Raw genomic sequence first — 14261 nt, forward strand, 5'->3', positions numbered from 1 at the left:
TATATATATTAAAAAATGACCCCTAGGGCTAGGGCTCTTTTTCTACAAAAAACTAATTTTTTCTACAGCTGGGGGGTGGGTGGGTCATTTTTTGTCCTTGAATAATGAGCCTCCAGTCATTATTCTATGGCTGTCATTTTTTGTCTTTACACCGGTTTACACAGAAACAAAATTTCCCTCCGTAACTAAAAAATGCACCAAGGGAGATAATCTCGAAACTTACGTATTAGGATCAATGTATGGTGGAAAAATTTAAAACGCCAGTTATATCGCCAGGTGAAAAGGCGTAAAAAGGCAAGAAAAAGGCCATATAACGCGAAAAAATGCGTTAAAGCGCCTTTCCTAAAAACATTACGATGCAAAGTTAAAAAGCATTATAACGCTTTCCAAAAAGGCGAAATAACGCAAAGTGAAAATGCTTTCTAACACAAAAAGACGTACACCGCACCAGTGATTTTTGTACACCCAATTTTGGTCCGAATATCGGCCCTTCCCCCTTTCAAAAATTACCGATTTTTTCACAATTTCAGTTGCTTTTTCCCCCAGAAAAACCGTTATTGATTTTGTTAATGAATTTTTTATGTACGACTTATCTAAATTGGAACGCTATTGCTCTCCGTCATTCATACTCTTAAAATAATAGTGAAATACAGCAGATCATTTTGTGCGTTTACAAGACATAGAAAAACACATGGATCATGTCAAACGTCAAACTAAATACATCGTAAGAAAGTGTAAGATGCATGTGAACAGGCGAAACATAGCTTTATTTGTAAATCCAAGTACTAGTAGTTCTACAACAAGCATCCCTGATTCCATGAAAATCAAACTGTTTCTACACCCGGCAGATGCAACTAATATTGCAGGGTAATTGCAGCACAATGATTAGGGTGATTTAGAAAGCTAGAAGAAAAATGATTTGTTTTAAATCATGTCAGATTATATCATCTTCAATGGCTATTATGAGTAGGATTTTTTCTTATGTCTACCATTATGGCAAAAAAAAAAAAAAAAAAAAAAAAAAAAAAAAAAAAAGAATTGGAATATAGGACGGTCACAGCTAATGACAACTTTCAAAGATTAAAAAAAAGTTGAAAATGTAGATCTGTGTCTAATTTGTTATTTTGTAGTAAATATTTTGAATAAATGATATTACATTTACTTATATATTTTATTTTACTGTCAATTAAGGTTTATTTCAATTTTATTGATTTTTCCCAATTTTACACAAATGTCAATGATTTTTCCCAATTGTAAAGGCCCAGGCCCCTTTTAAAAAATGTAGAAAAATCACTGCCGCACAAAAGTGTTATAGCACCTTTACAAAAAACGTTATAATGCGAAGTGATATAGCCTTTTCAAAGGCAAGATAATGTATTTATTCGTATTTTCAGAAAAGTCTAATAACTATGGAATCCGGATAGGATCATGTAGTTCAATATCGCACCATCTAAAATGTCGATGGCGCGATAATACGATGAGAATGACGCGACGGTGCGATAGTGCAACGACGATGATGCGGCAATGCGATGACGATGGTGCGATAGAATGATGAAGCTTCATCGTCATAGCACCATCGCTTCATTGTTATCGCACCGTCGCTTCATCGTCATCGCACTATCGACCCAAACCTCGATGGTGCGATAGTGAACCAAGTTGCCATATCCGGATTCCATAAATAACGTCTTTTAAAATTTAAAAGGGTGTTACAACGCATAATGAAAAGCATTAAGATATGATAATGTTAGAAAGTTTATGGGGGTTGGATGAAAGACATCTTAATACATTGTTTTAAGGAATTTTTTTATATTCCTACAAATCTAGCAGGAAGCAGGCAACTTTTGAGTGTAATGAGAATCAACCCTTTACTTGCTGACTGACATATCTCATACTAATTGTTAGGCCATTATTTACACACTTAATTGTCGACGGATTTTTCCGTTATTTCCCGATCATGAAAAGGAGCACACGGCAGGTGTGACCAGTCGGCAGGGGATGCTCACTCCTCCATGGCACCTGATCCCACCTATGATGTTTTGGAGGTCTGTGTTTGCTCTGCACCTATTTTGTAATGTTTAATGGACTTTTGAGCTTGCTTGATTGATTGATTGTATGTTGTTTTACGTCCCATTCGAGAATTTTTCACTCATATAGAGACCGCAGTACAGTTAAGGCTACACATGAAGATAATATGGTAATGAGGTCATAATGAGGTTTGACGTCATGACAGTTGCTCCGCCTTGATAGATCCATATAAGGAAATAGAGCTCAAAAAAGCTATTTAATGATGATTGCGAGAATTTGTAATGAATGTCTGTATTTTCAGGTTTAAATAAATAAACATTAGTGACTTTCTCTTATATAGTAACAACACTCTTCGAAATAATTCTCTTTTTATTGTGTCGTTTGGCTGCATTCGGCTTCAGCCAAGCGCTTGCACTCGGTGACACGGAATGTTGTTTACATCTAAAAACGTGGCGACAGCAGCTGAGATATGCAGTGGATAAATGCAACAATCAGGCAATCTTTAAAGAGAATAGGGATAAAATAAGAGACCTGGGCCTTGTTTATCTTTTTGATGAGAAGATGATGACGTTATTTCGGGAAATCATGGAAAACTGAGACGATCCGCACTACCTCCCTAGGTCCCTTTCTGTTCATTAAGGTGTGTATGTGCATAGGTATTAACATGTAGACATAATATTCTTTATATCGATGTAAAATAACCTTGAACATGTACAATAAGATGTATTGTTACAGTCCGTCACAAACTGCAATGCAATGCCTTATGTGCCCCCCCCCCCCACACACACACACACATACACAAAAACACACACATTATGAAAGTTGCACACTTTTAAATATGCAATGATGTTGTCCTTTGGCATACATGTACAAACATGTAACATAATATAAGCACAGCATGTCATGATATCAAATAGTATAATTTTGATGCAGTCACACTTACAATGTATTTGTGAAGTCAAACTGCACAGTGTACAATGTATGTGCACTGTACATACAAGAGTATAAGACCCTATAAATTTTAATTTTTACCTCTGGCAATCAAAAATATGTGAATTTTAAGATTTCAGTTTTTACCAGTGCTTCATATTTTAAATTCATCATAGAACTTTTACTATCTATATCACTAGGCTGTAAATTTGTAGAATTTCTACATTAATGAAGATAAAATGTTTGAATTTTCATTTGTCTGACTACATGTACATTAAGTCAGTCTGATATGTATATACATGTATTTATGTACTGTTTATATGTATAATTCTTTTGTCATTGTAGCTATCACAGAACTGGTTAAAACTAGCATTTACATCAGCTAGAACTATCAAAATAGATGCATCAATTTCTCCACTGGGTATGGTCACACTAAAGCATTTCACATTAATTTTATAGTATGCCAGTGTTAAATATTTTTTTTCAAAATGTTGTATAGGTGAAAGAATTAAATGTTATCTCTAGTATATTGATTTTTTTTTTACTTAAATTAAGTATAGCTACCAATTCTACTTTTGCAAGGTTTCAATTTCCCAGAAAAGTTTTGTATCAAAAGTTTGTTTCCATTTATTTTATGAATTTCAGAAAATATAGTATAGCATGGTTTGTTTTGTACAATGCAATGTCATTTCATTCTACAATAGTAATCATTATGTTTTTCACTCATTACATATATATTGTGTTGTAGCTACATGTACTCCCAAACAATTTGAACAATTCATTCAGGCAGCAAGTGTTTCCACCAATAAAATAAAAAGGTATGCTCCATATAAGTTCTAAACCATACATATTCCTAGCAAGATTATTGAAATGTTTTTATAATAAAAACAGTAGAGTCATGTATATGCTTTCCATGTTACTCAATGCATTGTTTTGAGTATCACTTTTTTAAAACACCAATGAACCTTCCATAATGGTATTTCATTTTGTTTTCAGAATTGCTTTCATCCAGAAGAACTGTTTGAACTGTGGACTGTTTGAAATATTTTGAACCTGCTCAGAAATCCCTTCACAGCTTGTCTTTGAATTTGAAAGGCTGTTTTTAATTAAATAAATTTTCTAGATAACTAATACTCTGAATTTTTAACAGTACAATGGTGTTAAAGTTTGAAGGCTGTTAAGATTTGAGTATCTTTACTTGCATGTATTCTGACAGGCGCGTAGCTGCTTATAGGCAAATACGCAGGTGCGTACACATCGTTTACAAATTTAAAAAAATGGGGGGGGGGGGGGGGGAGAGATTTGTGAGAAGAGAAAAAAATATCAATACCATCCAGCAAATATTTGTGTGTCAAATTATTTTATCTCATACTGTTTCGATTCAAATTCAAATTCTATATTACCATGTCTTTATAAAAAAAAAAAAAAAAAAAAAAAAAAAAAAATATGGTATTGTTTTATTAAATCATTGCCAAAACCAAATAAAACATTCACTAATTTGTAATTCTTCTACAACACATTGATAATTTATTTTAAGATCTTTGAGAAAATATCAACGGTTGAATGCTGTGATCCACTAGAATATGATTTGAAATATTTTTTGTTTGTTAAAAATTGAAATTATTAATTATATTTGTTGCCAAAAGATGATTCCAATATATCTTTTAAAAAAATATTCAGCCTCTACATGTACAATAAATTTGCACGGAAGTATTTAACTTTTTTTAAAACAATATTACTATGTCTTGTATTTTCTAAAGAAAATCGAAATGGCATGATTTTGAATGAAATATTTGGTAAAAACCATGAGCTTCCAGGGACTTCGCCCCTGGGCCCTCATCTGGACCCACTGGGGGTCTCAAAGCAGACCCCAGCCGTTCTCTGCGTACATTTCACTTCCATTCTGGTATGCGCCTGTCTGTGCTTTGGGGTACAAGAAGATCTAAATTGCAGCATGTATATTGTGTTCACCTGTTCTTTAACAGAGTATCTGTTTCTGTATTACAAAGTTTTTACTATGATTATCTTGTTTGCGCATTGATTGATAATTACTCAAAAATATGAGACTAAAGCCCCCCCCCCCCCCCCCCTACGCCGATATGATTTGTGCTACAATACCCAAATAAGTAAAACCTGATGTAAACACTGTTTAATAATTTATTTTTAACATGCCAGTAAGTATATGGTATCAAAGGAGCCAGAGGCAAACTGGTGAGGGGGGAGGGGGTTAGATCTGTAGAAAGGAAAACAGGTTATTAAATACAGGAGTAAGCACCCCAATCCCTTCCTTCTGTTCTTAAAACTTTTAACGTAGTCTAGAATCCATAAACAGTTGAAGGTTTGATAACTAAAATAATCACATATGAAAAAAAAAAGAAGAAACTACCAAGTTCTGTACAGTTGGAGATATTTTTTCTGTGTGACTACTGAGGAAGAATAAATGTTTAATCATTGATAGGGGCTGTCTATGTTTTATTTTTATTACAAATGACTGAATCTTTCAATATTTTTAACCATGGGCATTTTTCAATTTATTTACATGATGGATGTTGCGGCAAATTTTAGGCGAACGGAGGAAATGCGGTAGGTGTCAAATACGTCTTGTGTAGCGTATAAAAGAACGAAGATATACAAAACAAAGTAATGTCAAAGATTTTTTATGCATACCGATTTGATTTAGTGAAATAAAGCCCAGCGCAGTCCGTAGGTATTTATTAAAAATTTGCGAGGTACACAAACTCTACTAAGTACCACAGAGTTATCTCCCATGCTGGGTCAATGATGCGTTTGAAAACTATATTTAGAATGAATGTGTTAAGATTTCAATTTTTAATCAAATAGTGCAAGGGCAAGGCGACAACCCAAGAGGTAGGTTTATATTTTAAATTCTTTATTTTACTGTATAGTTTTTAAAAAGTGATGCTCATTTCTTTGTAATTCATTAGGCAATTTAAAATTTCCGATTAAATGATGAAAAATACCCTATTTTTGAATACTGGTGTTTGTTTTCAATGACTAACTTAAATATCTCAGAAATCTGACTGAATGAGCATCAGTTTTTCGATAGGATAGTTACCAAGGGACACAATGAAACCTTGTGCAGTTCAAATATTGTTTGCCTTGCCCTTGCACTTTTTGGTTAAATTTGACATTTCATATTTTGACCTAAAATCGGAGCTCACGTGACTTTAGAGGGTCACATGATGACAAAAAATACCGATGTGAAAAGCGATGGACAAACTCTTCATAAAGCCATTAAGATATTTCAGATAGAGTTTCATGCTAAAAAATAAGACGGTTGAACTTTAAGTGTCTCGTTTTTGGTGCCTTTTTATAGAAAATGTTGCCTTAACTGTACTGCGACGTCACCATATAACGGTGAAGGGCTTCATACTTTGACCTTTACTCGGCACTTAGGGCCATTGAGCAGTGAGGGATCTTTATCGTGCCAACGCCTGCCGTGACACGGGGCCTCGGTTTTTAAGGTCTCGTCCGAAGGACCCGCAACTTTCACTTCAAAGTGCCGAGCGCATGGCGAAGGAACAGTTGCTACCTATTTTTATCGACTTAGATCAGTCGAGGCCGAGATTCGAACTCACGACCTCCCGATCACGAAGTGAGCGCTCTTCCGACATACAATCAATCAATCATGTGGAAAATACACATCCTCATGGGTATTCTACATGAATTGAATTAAAGTGAAATTTAAGTTAGGCTAAGCTTAGAATCGTGGATAAAAGGAAGAATGATTTGCGAATTTAAGCTACAATTCCGCTGGTTCCAGATACACTATAGGATTACTGTTATACGAGGGTCGTTCAATAAGTAATGGCTAAAATTTGAATATTTTCTTGATTTTTTGGAATAAAAAGATCTCATAATGACTGAGATCTAGCGAATACGGAGGATGACTAAGCTCTGTAAACGTTTCTTTCTTCAAAATGTGCCTTTAAAATTCTATGCATATTTGCAGCAGCGTTGTCAGATACAAGAAAGTTAACTTGGGGACCGGTATTTGGTCTTCGCTCACAGAAAAGCTTTCATCAATGGAATTTCAGCATGAAAATTACCATTGATGGTCCTTTCTTTGGGTGTATTATTAGACCTCTTGACTAAAGAGAAAATCTGTATAAGACATGTTTGGATCTCTGGCTTCTCTTTGCAATCATAACAGGAAAACTTTTTCTCTGATTCCACTTTTTAGGTCACCTGAGTCACTCAGATGAATTATTGCTGTTTTCTTCTGTCGTCGTGCGTCGTGTTTTTGAACAATTGAACATTTTCAGCCCTTTCTCTGGACCCGCTAAACCAATTTAAGTCAGCATATGGCATCTATGGGTGAAGGGGAACAAAACTTGTGTATTTCATGATCCCCGCCCCCATGGGGCCTGAAGGATGGGACTAAAATCTCCAAAATGGATGCAATCTTTAAAAAATCTTCTTCTTTACTTCTGGACACCAAAGAGTTAAGTTGTTTGCATGATTGTAATAAGCATTGAGTCCTTTATCAAAATTTTGAAATTTATGGACCCTGAGTCAGGGGTTCTGGAGTTGGGGTGGGGCTCTTTTGATCATAAGGAGAAAATGCACCAATTTCTTTAAAAATCTTCTTTCCTGCCCTGGGTATTTAGTAAACAAAGTAAGTAATGCTGAGTAATGATGTCTCTCCCAAAATTGTGAAATTCATGGCCCCAGGGTCAGTTCTTTTTTTTTTCGGGGGGGGGGGGTTATGTTGACAATAAAGTGAATTAACATTATTTCTTTGAAAATTTTCTTCTCTGCTCTTGGATATTTAGCAGGTGAGCTAAGTACATGTTTATGATAAGCAAGGATGCCTCTTTTTATATTGTGAAATTCATGGCACCAGGATCAGGGATTTTGGTGTGCGAGCGGGGCTCTGTTGATCATATAGTAAAAAATGCATAAATTCTTTGAAAATTGTCTTCTCTGACCCTAGGTATTTAGCAAACAAAGTAGGTGCATGGTTATGCTGAATAAGGATGTCTCTTCCAAAACTGTAAAATTCATGGCCCGAGGATCAGGGATTCTGGTGTGAGGGCGGGGCTCTGTTCATCATATGGTAAAAATGCATAAATTCTTTGAAATCGTCTTCTCGTACCCTGGGTATTTAGCAAACAAAGTATTTGCATGGTTATGCTGAGTAAGGATGCCTCTTCCAAAATTGTGAAATCATTGCCTCATGGCCAGGGGTTCTGGTCTATTGAAATGCATAAATTCTTTGAAAATCTGTTGTTTTGAGCAAGGATGTTTTTACCAGATTTTTGAAATTCTTGACCACAAGTGTTCTGGTGCTGGGCAGGGCTCTATTGATACATTGTATTGTTGGGAAATTTGTACTCTACTGAGAGAAGGCATCCCCCTTTCCTATTTACTTAAGATAATTTATAACTGTAAATAAATAATGTAATTGATGGGTAAAACTGAATAAAGAATTAAAAAAGCATTTGTATTGTATAATGCAAAAAGTACTTTTGGAAGAGGCACCCTTGCTAATTATAATAATGCACTTTGTACGTTTGCTAAATACCCATGGGAAGAGAAGAAGATTTTTGTAGAAATAATGCATTTTTTTCTATATATTCAAGAGAGCCTCGTCTAAACGCCAAAATCCCTGACCCAGGGATTATGAATTTCAAACATTTTGAAAAGGCATTCTTGCTCATCCTTGCTCAGCCATGCAATTAGTTTATCTGCTAAATACCCAGGAGCAGAAAAGAAGATTTTCAAAGAATTAATGCTATTTCAATATTTAATCAATAGAGTCACCCACCCTTTCCCCACAGAACCCCTCATCCTGGGGCCTCAAATTTCACAATTTTGAAGAGGCATCCTTAATCATCATAACCATGCACCTAGTTTATCTGCCTTTTATACAGGGGAGAGATTTTTAAAGAATTTATTAATTTTCACTATATGATCATTAGAGCCCAAGCTTATCTCTAGAAACCTTGAACCTGGGGCCATGAATTTCATCATTTTGGTAGATGGCTCAGTGCATATCATAATCCTGCCAACAGTTTGACGGCTTGATGTCCGGGAGTAAAGAAGAACAATTTTAAGGATAGCACTTATTATGATGGTTTTAGCCCCACTCCTAAGGCCCTAGGGGGCAGGGACCATGAAATTCAAAATTTTTGTTTCCCTTTATCCATAGATGTTCTATGCCAAAACTGGTTGCAATTGGTCCTGCGGTTCCAGAGAAGAGGTTGAAAATGTTCAAATGTTAACGCACGACGTACGTCGCCGGCCGAAAACTGATAGTAATAGGTCACCTGAATGACTCAGGTGACCTAATAATGGGACAAAAATACATCATTTTCATACATTGTATACTTCTCAAGTTTATAAGTACTGGCAAGTAAATAGATCTACTTTAAGATTTATTACGGAGAACTTGACTACATTGTAACTATTTTATTGATCTCTGATTATCTTACTTCTCTTGCTTTGGGGCGACATATCTTCATTTATCCGTTTGTTTTATTTCATACTTCATTGGATCCTTTACGATGTTGTATTATACTCAGGTGACCTGTAGGGCCCTTGGGCCTCTTGTTATTACTCTTCCTTTTATGCGATAAATAGAGGATAGTCATGTTTTGTAGATGAATATGGAATTTATTTCACGAGTGGGACAGGATTTTTTGATATTTTCACGAGTGCGAAGCAAATATCAAAAAATCCTGTCTCACGAGTGAAATAAATTCCATATTCATCTACAAAACATTGAATTTTCTGTTTATTACATTTTCTTTGATTTTCCATTTGCCTCTGTCTTTTCTTAACACAGTGTCATAGGCTTGACGTCATAGATGAGCGGTTGAGACGTCATAGCTTAGCAGTTGTGTGATTGAAAACATTACGTACATAGCATGGATTTTAGCAACATATTTGGGAAGAAATTTGCAGTTTTAGCTCTATCAAGATGCTTAGTTACTAGTTCTATCTTATGACAGGCCAGAAATTATTTTTTGCTTACTTAGTTTCCTTTCACACTGTGAGAGAATATCTTTTTGGTATCCTTCCACACTGTGAGAGAATATCACTTTTATTCAATAAATAAATCACAGTATTTCACTTTTGAAAATCTATACTTATAAATTAACAAATTTTGCAAATAAACTCCGAAACGGGTGCACCAGAGTTCTTAATTACTCCTCTAACAATGCACTATATACAAGATGTTGTCCGTAAACTATATTTAGATTTCGATCGCATAGTAAGTATCGCACATTAAATTAAAAAAAAATTTCATTTTCTATAGACAGCCATGAAATAGCAAAAACGTGAGTACGGTGGCGTTTTCGGTTGGCGGATCTAAGTTACTGGCAATTTTTAATGAAACTGACAACAAGCAATATTTTATTTATTTCATAAAACGTCATCACTAAATTATTCAATCAAAACTTTATTTAAATGATATAAAAGAAATAAGTTGTGATAACCGAATAAAAACGGAAATGTGCCAACTATTTTCGTCAATCACCGATCCTAATGTTGACGGAAGCTTCTAGAACATCATAAAGCATCAAGCCCGATGTTAAAAAGAAAAATACCTGCATGAACATAAAATTTGTTTTTGTGTGAATGGCCATTGAAATAATGGTAAATCATTGATAACACTATAAGTTCTGAATATATTTATATATCGAAAGACTATAATTACATATATGTTGTAGGTTTTCCTGATAGATTTGTATATATATATTCCTCATTGAGAGCATCGTGGCAACGAACCCGAAGTACAATTTGTATTTCGTAATAATCTTGCTTACGTGAAAAGAGAAAATTGCTAAATAAGGTAGTGTTCAAATACAATTAAAGGTATAAAATTTCGTGCTTTAATCAACACATTTCAGTTTTTTTCTCTGCTATTTCACTGGGCGTTAAAAGTTAATTTTTACACAGATACTTGGTTCTTGGTTTATAAATATGTTTGTACCTTAATACTGATATGTAAAAAAAAAGTAAAGTACATATTTTACATATCAATAAGGTACGTACATATTTATAAATCAAGACCCAAGTGAATTTTTACTCCCCCCCCCCCAATCAATTTATCATTAAAATGTGGATATTCGCTACTTTTATCCTTGACGGAAATGAAATAAGAGCATCTGAAGTACAATATCCATAACATAGTATGACAGGTTTCACAATAAACGTCAATTAATGAAATTGATATTTTTTCAAGCTTTTACAAAAAGGGGAGGGACGGGGTGGTGGAGACGTACATCTACTTCATGCTTATTTCTTCTAGCTTATACGCCTGTAGGCTGTCAGTAGAAACTACAATATATTTTCTGTCGGTAGTGGTATAAATTCAATTCCCCGCGCTTGCGTAGTTGAATAAAAAGTGCACCAGTGTTTTGACACTATCACCTAAGTTTATCATACCTTCTTTTGTAACACAATGTTTATTTTTTTAATAGACCATTAGCACATTTAACATATGTTTTCTCTTAGGCATCCGTAAGGAAATACTCTATATACGGTGATGACGAAATGTTTAGTGTCTTACAAGCGGCTTTCACAGATTTACAAATATCATGTTCCTCAAAGCATCGACATATTTGATGTCTCTAAAGGTTCAACTGCGATCTTGTGACACTCCTTTTCCATTTCTGGATTTCTTAATCTATGTGAACACTACAGTGTGAAAGGCTTGTCTTTCCAGATACATGTATCAAAACCATTTCTTTCGTATTCGGTCTTCAGCGATTTTTATAATGAAGCGCAGTTTTTACATACGCCCTTATTTTCATCTTCTTGCCATAGACCATTTTAAACAGTTTCCTGTTAAGTGCAGTGACCATGCTTACTTTAAAAGTGAATTTCTTTGCGAAGCAAGAAGGAAAAAGCATGCGATTTTCGGTCATTTTGAGTTCTTAATTAGCACTTCTCTACTGTGAAAAAAATAAAATTAACTGCTTCTACATTTATTATGATAAACCGTGCGTTAAATTACTTTTTTGTACGATCGTTGTTGAATTATTAACTTCAGCAGAAGGGTATTTAAACCTTTTCATATAGAACATGCACTGTAATTTTAGCTTTCGGGTTGAAAATAATGTAAAATAAATACACATGTAGTAAATAGATAGAGACAGGGCTGAAAAGTAAACTGATATGAATAAATTACTTTGTACGATCCTCGTTGAATTACTAACTTCATGCAGAAGGCTATTTAAACCTTTTCATATGGAATGACATGCACTGTAATTTTAGCTTTCGGGTTGAAAATAATGTCAAATAAATACATATGTAGTCAATAGATAGAGACAGGGCTGAAAAGTAAACTGATACGAATGATATACGTATACTTTAAAGACTGAGTATTGTGCGTGTGATTGAATTCAAATACATCTACCAATCTTGCTTGATAGATCAGAGAAACTGGATTTCTGAAAAAAATAGTAAGTACTTGTACATATTGTTCCATTTTTAATACAATTAAGTACTCTCTCATTGTTTCATGTTTTTGATATTTATTGAACTAACGGTACTGTTATACAGACTGACTTTTTGAAAGGTAGATGGTTCCTCTTCATCTATACTGAAAAAAGAAAGGTATAGTCAGGTCAGTTGTTTTCAATTTCTTAATATATTAATGTAATGTTATTAATATTAAACGCTAGAATCAAAACAGTATTTGATAATCATAAAAGAAAAGGTACTACTGGTTGGCAATATTCTTTATAAAAAGTCAATTTAATGAATAGGTGAGCTTTTTACAATTCTTTAAAGAACTCTTGGGTATGAATTGGAATTCACAAGTCAGTAGCGTGTATGACCACCGCCAGCATTCAACACTGCAACACATCTCCGATGATGTGTAGTGTCCAGGGATATTGTTCCATTCCTCCTCTAGTGCTGTGCTCTAGCCCATCCCAGAAGGATCCGGAGATTTTGAGGGCCAATCTGGAACATTGACATTGTTTTAATTCATGACATCTCTTGATGTTCGGGTCTTGTGTGCAGTTGCTATGTCCTGCTGGCACGTTAAACCACTTTGGTGCGCAGATATGACAGTACTACTGGAGAGAGAATTTCATCTTTGTATTTTTGTGCTGTCATGGTATCGTTCACTACAAGAAGTTACGTGCGGTTTCGCTCAACAAATTCCTCCCAAACCATTACAATACCACCACACCCCCTCCCCATATCTGTCTAGTTCCGTCACACATGCAACAACCAGCTCAGCAAAACACAAAAAATTTTTGAATTCGATATAACGAATTATCGAATTTGTTATGACGAATTTAATTCGTTTTAACAATTTCTTTGAATTCGTTATAGCGAATTCAAAAACTTTGTTATAACGAAATAAATTTGTTAAAATGCATTCCTTAATTCGTTATATCAAATTATATTCGTTAAAACGAATTCGACAAATCGTTATATCAAATTCATATATATTTTTCTATAGGCCCTGATTTCTGAATTTGATTAAAAGAATTAATTTGTTACAATAAGTTTTAGAATTCTTTATAACGAATTCAATAAATTTGTTATAACAGATTAAATTCGTTATAATGAATTCAAAGAAACAAATTCGACAATCCGTTATATCGAATTCCAAAAAAATTTTGAATGGTCCTAAATGGGCTTCCGTACTTCCCTAATCGCACGGCATTAGAAGTGATAGTCGCAGGTCTTTCGGATGAGACCTTATAAATCGAGGACCCGTTTCACAGTAGACGTTGGAGAACCATCACTGCTCAATGGGCCTCAATGCCAAGTATATGACTAAATTTTAAGCACTTCACAGGTATTAATATGGTGACTTCTCTATATGGGTGAAATATTCTCGAATAGGATGTAAAACAACAACAACAATCAATCAATCCCCAGGGCCTTCTTGATATTAATTAGAAATATATAATTCTACCACAGTTATTGCTGAGATCAAAGAAATGCCGCGGACATTATTCTCCAATAAATCCACAGGCGCCTGAAGTGTGGATCGATAGCCCCCCCCCCTTTTAATTAAAAAAAAAAATTGGAAGAGCTTATAATTTCTCAAAATTATCAAATTTCCCCGTCAATCACATCCATATGTCGTTCTATGCAAGCAGATTGTACTTTTCTTATGTTTAGAGAATGGCCCGTACAGGTATGATAAAAATACACAAGGTAAGAAACAAAATCTGTAAACAAACGGGGGGTTCCCTGCTTCGAGACATATTTCCAAGGTAATAACAGTGTTACCTATCATAATTTTGCAAGCGAGATGTTCTTCTAATAGTCTCTTTAACCTAAACCCCATCATTAAAGTTTTATAT

General features: G+C 34.6%; 1 long non-coding RNA gene across 1 annotated transcript; it reads left to right on the top strand.

The window, feature by feature from the left end:
- Positions 1-2338: 2338 nt before the first annotated feature.
- LOC133183834 (uncharacterized) lies at positions 2339-4023 on the top strand. Its single transcript, XR_009720740.1, has 4 exons — positions 2339-2665; positions 3301-3376; positions 3704-3773; positions 3952-4023. It is a non-coding gene; the product is annotated as an uncharacterized LOC133183834 (long non-coding RNA).
- The last annotated feature ends 10238 nt before the right edge of the window (positions 4024-14261 follow it).

The sequence above is a fragment of the Saccostrea echinata genome, unplaced genomic scaffold, assembly GCF_033153115.1.
Source record: "Saccostrea echinata isolate AGI-Se365-2 ecotype Australia unplaced genomic scaffold, CSIRO_AGI_Sech_v1 ptg000009l, whole genome shotgun sequence".
In the NCBI taxonomy this organism is placed as follows: Eukaryota; Metazoa; Mollusca; class Bivalvia; order Ostreida; family Ostreidae; genus Saccostrea; species Saccostrea echinata.